Here is a 12336-nt window from a genome sequence, read left to right as displayed (position 1 = left end):
AACATTGTTTTCAACGCCAATTTTTAATTCCAACATAAGTTTGTGGGAAAAGTCTTGCAAAAATAAACTAATGCAAAACTTTTTTAAGTTGTCAGCCAAACCTTCAAAACCTTGCACTTTTCCAAAAATTGTTTCCAATTTTTCACGAATAACTTTATCTAATAAAATTTTGTGCATTTCCATGAAATAATCCTCTCGGGATTTACTTCGCATTACAGCTAAGGTAACAACGGTCGTTAAAACTTCATTTAAAGAGAAGAAGACATGTTTAAATGATATTTCTTCATAATTAGATAATATTTTGAAGAAAGATACAGCATCCAAATGTGAAAAGTCCTTCGAATTATTGCTCATGTGTTTTAGGGTGCATTTCAATGCAGCAGTACAAGCAACTATGAAAGGAAAATTTGTTTTAAAATTGTTGATTTTTACACGATTAAGTTTTTGTTTACCTGTTCTTTTGATATCCGACATACTTTTCACTTTACAATTATTTCACTACTTGAAAGAAAAAGAAATTAAGAATATAAAAGAACTTTGGAAAAACTTTGGAAAAACATAGGCTGAAAGACTTTTTTTTTGAGCAAACTATGAGCAGACGATTTTTTCTTTTACCGGAAGTTGATGCGACTACCTAGTGCCGTGACCAATAATATCCAACTTTCCATTCCTGGGGGTGTATATTCTTTGACCGAGGCGACCCTCGAAATATTCTCCAGAACAAGATTAGAAACCAGCGAAATCGGTAACGAAAATGTAGTGGCTGACGAAAACAGCCAAATAGTAGTGAATAAATAAAATGTTTTTTTTGGTTAAATTGACGAATCCAGTTAAATTTAGTTATAGAAAAAGATTGCGACCGATAATTAATAATTCCCAATCAGTCTAATAGCGAGCAAAACAAACAGCTCTCCCAGTTTTGTAGACCCTGGAAAACGCAAATATTCTACAATGCCCTACGACAGCGTCCACAAGCCCGGACAGGTGACCAATCCAGCATGAGTAGTAGTACCCTACTACTGATGGTCTCACCCTCGACGCAAGGCACGCATCCCGACAAAAGGCCGGGAAACAGGACCACTGCGCCTCATACGGAGACTCACAGCAGGCTACCCAATCCTCCGAGGCGGCCAGTTTGCACGGACCCTCTCCGTTAGCCTGTACCGAAGCTCAGTTTCCAGCCCAAACCTGACCGAAGTCGGAGGTGGAGATAGGACCATTTGACCAGAGCTAACATCTCCCAGTGCACTCTCCAACCCCTTAAGGACTCCGTCCGTTGAGCAACGAAGTCATTACCTCAAGTAATAAAGGCTCTTACAGACCCGGAGTAATTGTATTACTGGGGCCCGTGCAACCTGAAAGGGCCCGTGTTTGCGGAAGCGAAGTATTCTTCCGAAAATCGTACCGTGATCTTTAGTAATAAGGGCTCTCACGGGACCCGGAGCATTACTTTATTACTGGGGCCTGGGGCCCGGTAATTCGAACTACGCTTCGTCCCCTTTGCCGTTCGCTGGTTCGTGCTAAATCCCACAGGGCCCGGAGTATTGCTGGGGCCCGGGGCCCGGTAATTCGAACTACGCTTCGTCCGCTTCGCCGTTCGCAGGCTCGTGCTAAATCTCACGGGGCCTGGAGTATTACTTTATTACTGGGGCCCGGGCCCCGGTAATTCGAACTACGCTTCGTCCCCTTTGCCGTACGCGGGTTCGCGCTAAATCTCTTCATCAACGGCTCTTCTAAATCTTTCGTTTATTGAATTCCGTTAACTCGGGTAGGCGTAACGTGGGCTGGCGGCGCTGTGCGGGGAGGAGGTCGTGTCAGGGGAATTTCTGATTACAAGCCACGTAGTCTTGTAAGTCGCACATTTTAACGGCGGGTTTCGCAAATAGCCGCTTTCCGCGGGCTGACGATGTAAATATATTCGTCGACTACCTAATGACTTTGTAGCCTGGCGTGTTAGCAGTCCGTTAGTTCGCCTTTGTATTGAGTTTCAACACTTTGACGCGTTATGCTTGATGTTTCTCTAATGGTTTTCTTGCTGAGGATATTTCACTTTTTTCTTGTAAGTCCGGCGCGTCTTAGATGACGCCGAAGTTATACTCTGATAAAGGGACATAGCGAGACATTTGTTCCAAGAATATGTCGCCCTTAATCTAGGCGAAACTTAAAAGCGAATTAAATTAATAATAAATTAAAATTGATAGTTAAGTTAAAAAATTAATAAACTTAAAATTGAATGAAAATTAAAAATAAAATTAAGGTTAAATTATAATACATTATAAGGAAATTAATGTTAAATTATAATACATTATAAGGAAATTAATGTTAAATTATAATACATTATAAGGAAATTAATGTTAAATTATAATACATTATAAGGAAATTAATGTTAAATTATAATACATTATAAGGAAATTAATGTTAAATTATAATACATTATAAGGAAATTAATGTTAAATTATAATACATTATAAGGAAATTAATGTTAAATTATAATACATTATAAGGAAATTAATGTTAAATTATAATACATTATAAGGAAATTAATGTTAAATTATAATACATTATAAGGAAATTAATGTGAAATTATAATAAATAATGAAATTAATGTTTAACTAAAATAAATCAAATTAAATTAATATTAAATTATATTAATCGAGTTAATATAATGTTAATTAATATTAAATTAATTAAAAGTAGTTGATTTTAAATTAATTAAATTAATTATAAGTAGTTAATTTTAAATTAATTAAATTAATTATAAGTAGTTAATTTGAAATTTATTAAATTAATTATAAGTAGTTAATTTTAAATTTATTAAATTAATTATAAGTAGTTAATTTGAAATTTATTAAATTAATTATAAGTAGTTAATTTGAAATTTATTAAATTAATTATAAGTAGTTAATTTTAAATTTATTAAATTAATTATAAGTAGTTAATTTTAAATTAATTAAATTAATTATAAGTAGTTAATTTGAAATTTATTAAATTAATTATAAGTAGTTAATTTGAAATTAATTAAATTAATTATAAGTAGTTAATTTTAAATTAATTAAATTAATTATAAGTAGTTAATTTGAAATTTATTAAATTAATTATAAGTAGTTAATTTGAAATTAATTAAATTAATTATAAGTAGTTAATTTGAAATTTATTAAATTAATTATAAGTAGTTAATTTGAAATTTATTAAATTAATTATAAGTAGTTAATTTTAAATTTATTAAATTAATTATAAGTAGTTAATTTTAAATTTATTAAATGAAGTTAATGTTTTATAAATTAAATGAAGTTAATGTTTTATTAATTAAATGAAGTTAATGTTTTATTAATTAAATGAAGTTAATGTTTTATTAATTAAATGAAGTTAATGTTTTATTAATTAAATGAAGTTAATGTTCTATTAATTAAATGAAGTTAATGTTCTATTAATTAAATGAAGTTAATGTTTTATTAATTAAATGAAGTTAATGTTTTATTAATTAAATGAAGTTAATGTTTTATTAATTAAATGAAGTTAATGTTTTATTAATTAAATGAAGTTAATGTTTTATTAATTAAATGAAGTTAATGTTTTATTAATTAAATGAAGTTAATGTTTTATTAATTAAATGAAGTTAATGTTTTATTAATTAAATGAAGTTAATGTTTTATTAATTAAATTAAGCTAATGTTTTATTAATTAAATTAAGCTAATGTTTTATTAATTAAATTAAGCTAATGTTTTATTAATTAAATTAAGTAAATATTAATTAAATTAAATTAAGTAAATATTAATTAAATTAAATTAAGTAAATATTAATTAAATTAAATTAAGCTAATGTTTTATTAATTAAATTAAGTAAATATTAATTTAATTTAATTAAGTAAATATTAATTTAATTTAATTAAGGTATTAATTAAATTAAATTAAGGTATTAATTAAATTAAATTAAGGTATTAATTAAATTAAATTAAGGTATTAATTAAATTAAATTAAGGTATTAATTAAAATAAATTAAGGTATTAATTAAATTAAATTAAGGTATTAATTAAATTAAATTAAGGTATTAATTAAATTAAATTAAGGTATTAATTAAATTAAATTAAGGTATTAATTAAATTAAATTAAGGTATTAATTAAATTAAATTAAGGTATTAATTAAATTAAATTAAGGTATTAATTAAATTAAATTAAGGTATTAATTAAATTAAATTAAGGTATTAATTAAATTAAATTAAGGTATTAATTAAATTAAATTAAGGTATTAATTATAAGTAGTTAGTTTTAAATTAATAAATTAATTATAAGTAGTTACTTTTAAATTAATTAAATTAATTATAAGTAGTTACTTTTAAATTTATTAAATTAATTATAAGTAGTTAATTTGAAATTTATTAAATTAAGGTATTAATTATAAGTAGTTAGTTTTAAATTTATTAAATTAATTATAAGTAGTTAATTTGAAATTTATTAAATTAATTATAAGTAGTTAATTTTAAATTTATTAAATTAATTATAAGTAGTTAATTTGAAATTTATTAAATTAATTATAAGTAGTTAATTTGAAATTTATTAAATTAATTATAAGTAGTTAATTTGAAATTTATTAAATTAATTATAAGTAGTTAATTTTAAATTAATTAAATTAATTATAAGTAGTTAATTTGAAATTTATTAAATTAATTATAAGTAGTTAATTTGAAATTTATTAAATTAATTATAAGTAGTTAATTTTAAATTTATTAAATTAATTATAAGTAGTTAATTTTAAATTTATTAAATGAAGTTAATGTTTTATAAATTAAATGAAGTTAATGTTTTATTAATTAAATGAAGTTAATGTTTTATTAATTAAATGAAGTTAATGTTTTATTAATTAAATGAAGTTAATGTTTTATTAATTAAATGAAGTTAATGTTTTATTAATTAAATGAAGTTAATGTTTTATTAATTAAATGAAGTTAATGTTTTATTAATTAAATGAAGTTAATGTTTTATTAATTAAATGAAGTTAATGTTTTCTTAATTAAATGAAGTTAATGTTTTATTAATTAAATGAAGTTAATGTTTTATTAATTAAATTAAGCTAATGTTTTATTAATTAAATTAAGCTAATGTTTTATTAATTAAATTAAGCTAATGTTTTATTAATTAAATTAAGTAAATATTAATTTAATTAAATTAAGTAAATATTAATTAAATTAAATTAAGTAAATATTAATTTAATTAAATGAAGCTAATGTTTTATTAATTAAATTAAGTAAATATTAATTTAATTTAATTAAGTAAATATTAATTTAATTTAATTAAGTAAATATTAATTTAATTTAATTAAGGTATTAATTAAATTAAATTAAGGTATTAATTAAATTAAATTAAGGTATTAATTAAATTAAATTAAGGTATTAATTAAATTAAATTAAGGTATTAATTATAAGTAGTTAGTTTTAAATTAATTAAATTAATTATAAGTAGTTACTTTTAAATTTATTAAATTAATTATAAGTAGTTAATTTGAAATTTATTAAATTAAGGTATTAATTATAAGTAGTTACTTTTAAATTTATTAAATTAATTATAAGTAGTTAATTTTAAATTTATTAAATTAATTATAAGTAGTTAATTTTAAATTTATTAAATTAATTATAAGTAGTTAATTTTAAATTTATTAAATTAATTATAAGTAGTTAATTTTAAATTTATTAAATTAATTATAAGTAGTTAATTTTAAATTTATTAAATGAATCTTTTATTAATTAAATGAAGTTAATGTTTTATTAATTAAATAAAGTTAATGTTTATTAATTAAATGAAGTTAATGTTTTATTAATTAAATTAAGTAAATATTAATTTAATTAAATGAAGGTACTCTTAAATTAATTAAATGAAGGTTCTTTTAAATTAATTAATTGAAGGTAAATTAATTATAAGTAGTTAATTTGAAATTTATTAAATTAATTATAAGTAGTTAATTTTAAATTTATTAAATTAATTATAAGTAGTTAATTTTAAATTTATTAAATGAAGTTAATGTTTTATAAATTAAATGAAGTTAATGTTTTATTAATTAAATGAAGTTAATGTTTTATTAATTAAATGAAGTTAATGTTTTATTAATTAAATGAAGTTAATGTTTTATTAATTAAATGAAGTTAATGTTTTATTAATTAAATGAAGTTAATGTTTTATTAATTAAATGAAGTTAATGTTTTATTAATTAAATGAAGTTAATGTTTTCTTAATTAAATGAAGTTAATGTTTTATTAATTAAATGAAGTTAATGTTTTATTAATTAAATTAAGCTAATGTTTTATTAATTAAATTAAGCTAATGTTTTATTAATTAAATTAAGCTAATGTTTTATTAATTAAATTAAGTAAATATTAATTTAATTAAATTAAGTAAATATTAATTAAATTAAATTAAGTAAATATTAATTTAATTAAATGAAGCTAATGTTTTATTAATTAAATTAAGTAAATATTAATTTAATTTAATTAAGTAAATATTAATTTAATTTAATTAAGGTATTAATTAAATTAAATTAAGGTATTAATTAAATTAAATTAAGGTATTAATTAAATTAAATTAAGGTATTAATTATAAGTAGTTAGTTTTAAATTAATTAAATTAATTATAAGTAGTTACTTTTAAATTTATTAAATTAATTATAAGTAGTTAATTTGAAATTTATTAAATTAAGGTATTAATTATAAGTAGTTACTTTTAAATTTATTAAATTAATTATAAGTAGTTAATTTTAAATTTATTAAATTAATTATAAGTAGTTAATTTTAAATTTATTAAATTAATTATAAGTAGTTAATTTTAAATTTATTAAATTAATTATAAGTAGTTAATTTTAAATTTATTAAATGAATCTTTTATTAATTAAATGAAGTTAATGTTTTATTAATTAAATAAAGTTAATGTTTATTAATTAAATGAAGTTAATGTTTTATTAATTAAATTAAGTAAATATTAATTTAATTAAATGAAGGTACTCTTAAATTAATTAAATGAAGGTTCTTTTAAATTAATTAATTGAAGGTACTTATAAATTAATTAAATGAAGGTTCTTATAAATTAATTCAATGAATGTGCTTTTAAATTAGTTAAATGAAGTTAATTTTAAATTAGTTAAATGAAGTTAATTTTAAATTAATTAAATGAAGTTGATATTCAGTTAATTAAATGAAGTTGATATTCAGTTAATTAAATGAAGTTGATATTCAGTTAATTAAATGAAGTTGATATTCAGTTAATTAAATGAAGTTGATATTCAATTAATTAAATGAAGTTGATATTAAATCAATTAAATGAAGTTATTTTTAAATTAGTTAAATTAAGTCAAAATTAAATTTATATAATGAAGTTAGTTAAAAATTAATTAAATGTAGTTAATATGAAATTAATGAAATGTAGTTGATATGAAATTAATTAAATTAATTTAATATTAAAATAGTTAAATCAAGTTAATTAAAAATTTAAAATTAAACAATATTATTTATCTTTTCTCGTCGAATACCATTTTTCACGAATGTAGATGGCGACTTAAGCGTCGGACTAAATTACGCCTTTTGGAAATTTGTTTCTCAGTCCAATCTGGCCTGCTGATTCAGATTTCTCTGCTGCTGCTCTTATTTCCCGGTTAACGAGAATTTTCGCCCAAATGTCAGAAATTGATCTACTGCGAGAAAAATACCGGATCAATGTATTCTCCCCAGCATTGCTTAATTTCAGGTACCACTTTCGGTTTGCTTGCAAGCCTTGGGATCATTCATTTTCTTCTCAGCGCCCCCGTGTTTCGTTCCCTTGAACTAATTAAATATTTATTTTCCGAGATAACATCTCTACAGAATCCCTCATAAAAATGTTCATTAAAATTGTAATATTAACTTTCTATAGTCATTGAAGAAATTTAGACGTTTTTCTATGAAACTATTTATAGAGCAGTCTGTATTACGAACGAAACCTTAGACTTTTTATTGACTTCTAGAAGATTACACAGAACAGTTTATAGTGTAAACAGAACTATAGACTTCTAGAAAAATTCATAGAGCAGTCTGTAGTACGAACAAAACCTTAGACTTTTTTTAGACTTCTAGAAGACTTCATAGAACAGTTAATAGTGTAAACGAAACCTTAGACCTTTTATAGAATTCTAGAAGACTTCATAGAACAGTTTATAGTGTAAACAAAACCTTAGACTTTTTAGAGACTTCTAGAAGACTTCATAGAACAGTTAATAGTGTAAACGAAACCTTAGACCTTTTATAGAATTCTAGAAGACTTCATAGAACAGTTTATAGTGTAAACAAAACCTTAGACTTTTTAGAGACTTCTAGAAGACTTCATAGAACAGTTAATAGTGTAAACGAAACCTTAGACCTTTTATAGAATTCTAGAAGACTTCATAGAACAGTTTATAGTGTAAACAAAACCTTAGACTTTTTAGAGACTTCTAGAAGACTTCATAGAACATGCAGTTAATAGTGTAAACCAAACCTTAGACTTTTTATAGACAGTCTTCTAGAAGACTTCATAGAACAATTTATAGTGTTAACAAAACCTTCGACTTTTTATAGACTGTCAGTCTGTCATAGAACCATTTATATGACAAAGTAAGATCCAAAAATTTTATAGACAAATATAATAAACTATATAAAAGTCTATAGAATATTTTGGTTTCTAGAAATGTAGACTTTTTCTAAGTTACCTTTGGGCAGAACCAAATAATAAATAATAATCAGCTAGGCTAATACCCAGATATTTTTAGGTTCAAGGGTGTCGGTTAATTACTTGCTAACTAATTAATGGGCTAATAAATCTATAGTTATTGATTTCTAATTAGTACGAAATATACAATTTCTTATCTGAGAAAAACCGTCCTGCAATTGTATTTATTTTGCTTTAAAAGGTGGGTGAAAAATATGGATTGGAGGAGCCCTCGTATGGACAATGATCGTACTATTGCAACCAAACCAAATTAAATAAAACCAATTTTTAGTGGGAAGGTGGTACGTAAGATATGAACAACTAATTCATGTGGGTCAATTTTGTTAAACATACGATTTTTATTAAACGTCAGCATCGGGTAATTGTTTTTTTTTATCGAAAAGTACCGAGTGAAATTTTTTCGATAAAGATAATTTACCCAAGTCACGTAAACAGGCGTAAAATATACTATTTTATCAGAATTCCGATTAGGCTCAACAAACTACGCGTTACCACTTTCGTTCAAACACCTAGCGGTGAATAAATAAAATATTTTAAAAATTAATTGTTTTCCAAAAGTATTTATGTTCTAAAATTAAATTCATATTTAATAAATATTAAAACTTTAAAAATATGCATGGCAAATAATATGAATTAAAAATTTAAAACACCCGCCTGGATTAAAATATAATTTTTTTTACTATACACTCCAATAAAAAGATTAATATTTTAATTATCTTTTACATTTCTTTAATTCATATTTAATGTACTATTAAAATGTTTAAACTCTACTTTTTGATAAATATATCGTCTGATCGATCAAAATCATCAAAATATAAGAATAATACCAAATCTTTCTATAGACATTTCTATAAACCAATTTTATAGAACGTTAGTAGATAAATTTAAAAAAGGTCTTTCGAATATTTAGTATAGATTTCATAGATTGTCTTTTACAAATTGGTAATTTTTTTAAAATATGTTTTTAGATAATCTTTAGAAAGGTTTAAGATATTTGTATAGACTATTAAAATGTTTAAACTCTACTTTTTGATAAATATATCGTCTGATCGATCAAAATCATCAAAATATAAGAATAATACCAAATCTTTCTATAGACATTTCTATAAACCAATTTTATAGAACGTTAGTAGATAAATTTAAAAAAGGTCTTTCGAATATTTAGTATAGATTTCATAGATTGTCTTTTACAAATTGGTAATTTTTTTAAAATATGTTTTTAGATAATCTTTAGAAAGGTTTAAGATATTTGTATAGATTCAACGGAATAGTTTCTATAAAAAAATTAAAGTTTTCGGTAGGTCTTAAATAACAGTTTTTTTTCTTTAAAGGGAATATAACCTGCAAAGCAATCTTTATGGAAGACCCCTTCAATTTTTAAAATTATCCTGTGCAGTGGCGCCAAACATTTTTAAAGCCAAAGGCATGAGTGGCCAGAGCTGCAAACGTTGGTGTTCCACACCAAATACCTGAGGTTATATTCCCTTTAAACCTATAGGTTTTTTTCTTAATTTCTAAAATAATATTTTCTTCAGAATTTAATTGAATTTCATCAGAATATGTTAATTATTTTATTTCAAATTTAAGCTTATCCGTAGTAAAAATTTTATACCGAGCTTTCTACCAGTTTTCTACCAGTTTTCTACCAGTTTTCTACCAGTTTTCTATATGGGGTACTCAAATTGAAAAATACCTAAAAACAATTTGTTACTATTGCCCAAACAGTTGCTGTGTGCTTGTACCCTGCTTTACCACAACATTAATTAAAATCGATTAAATTTAAACATTTATTCTTTCTCGTGGTTATCGTGTTTTCTCCTTTACCGAAATTTTTCTGTATGTGGTATGTATTTGGAAAATTATAGATTATATAGGGGGGCGTACAAATACTTACATCAGGGCCAGAGTTGGACATAAGGCACTAGTCACGGCATTTGACTACTAAAATAAATGCTCTGACTACTAAAATTAATCGAAATCTGGGGGCTCACTAGTAAATTTGACTAGTGAAAAATTTACCTAAATATTCATCAATCCCATTTTATTTAAAAAAAATCACATCATATAACTCAAGTGATAATTAACTCCTATTTCAATTCTGACGGGTAAAGCAAAAGGTTGGCTGTCCTTCTTGTTTTTATACCCCCCTTTTTACCCCCCACTAGTCAGTGACTACTTAAATAAATTTAGACAGGAGGCTCACTAGTCAGGCTGACTACTAAAAAAATATCCTTATGTCGAACACTGATAAGGGCTGCGTCAAAATTCTTAGAATAAAAAAAAATACTATATTAATCCCTAAAATTGTTTGGTCTTTGCTTCTAGAAGCGAATTTAGCAGTTAGCCAAAAGAAATATAAACAGTCTCTCTCTCAGTAGGCTTGTTCGGGTCGAGTCTATAGCACAATTCAAGAATAGATAATTCGACCATAAATTATGAAAGCCTGATTTTGAAGGTTAGAAATAGTAAGTGGCCAGTGGCCAGTTTTTAAATAAACTACCTAGGCTCTACTCGACACAGTTCCCGTTTAAAAAAAATCCTTATTTCTCACCCTGCTTGAGAATAAATCGGAATTTGTCGTCTGCTAGCCATAATTTATCTGCTAAAAAGTCCATTTTGGAAAAATGTTTTTACTCCGATTCGAACTATTTGCCACCACAGAATCGGAGAAAAATGACGTCATAGCTTTACTCTTCTTCTTACCCTACTCCGAAATCCCGGAACAAGCGAAAAGAAACCACTAGTGAAGCCATTCCTGGTAGGTGCTGGAACCAGCCCGTTTCGTTCCGATAGCAAACGTGCCACACAGCTGGTCCACCCTCCTTGTCCACTCTGTTTCATAGCCATTCATACGGATAAAATCATACGCTTGTCTACCAAGTCTCTTGGTGTCTAAATGACGCAGTCGACCTAAAACCCGGATTTTACTGGGGTACTCACGGCAGGTCATAGTGGACCAGCCAATTTTTCTAGACATTCAACAACAGCTGAATCGCAGGTGATAATTTCATTAGGGTTAGAACCGCTACAGCGTTCCACCTAGGAGCAACAAACACAAGTAGCAGCTAGCCTTTAAATACGCTAACTCAGTGTTGTGTACTAATTTAATTGGACGAGTCTTTACGCTGAGCGTTTTACGGGCAATGGAGGAAGACAATTTCAAAACTTTCCCCTTCCGACGGCAGCACGCGCTAAAGCGTCTAACCAATGAAAACTGTACGCAAGAAAATGCACGACTTTTGACGGGCTGCGTTCTCCTTGTGTGTGGTAACTAGGAGCAACAAACACAACACCCCACACAAGGAGCACGCAACCCGTCAAAAGTCGTGGATTTTCTTGTGTACGTTTTTCATTGGCTAGACGCTTTAGCGTCTGCTGCCGTCGGAAGGGGAAAATTCGGAAATTGTCTCCCCCCCATCCGTAAAACGTTCAGCGTAAAGGCTCGTGACGCTCGTCCAATGAAATTCGTACACAACCTTTCATTAGCGTGTTTAAAGGCTAGCTGCGTTCTCCTTGTGTTTGTTGCTCCTAGGTGGCACTGTGTTTGTTGCTCCTAGATGGTACTGTGTTTGTTGCTCCTAGGTTCCAGCTAGGAGCAACAAACCAGAGACTCCG

General features: G+C 25.2%; 1 protein-coding gene across 1 annotated transcript in view; it reads left to right on the top strand.

Moving 5' to 3' along the window:
• The window catches only part of LOC149962761 (uncharacterized), a 221415-nt gene that overhangs the window by 31792 nt on the left and 177287 nt on the right, over nucleotides 1-12336 (top strand). The window lies entirely within an intron of this gene.

Source organism: Leiobunum rupestre, chromosome 1 (genome assembly GCF_980474605.1).
Source record: "Leiobunum rupestre chromosome 1, qqLeiRupe1.1.hap1, whole genome shotgun sequence".
NCBI classification, from domain to species: Eukaryota; Metazoa; Arthropoda; class Arachnida; order Opiliones; family Sclerosomatidae; genus Leiobunum; species Leiobunum rupestre.
Note: the sequence above shows the minus strand (reverse complement) of the source record. Positions and strands in the feature narration are given on the sequence as shown.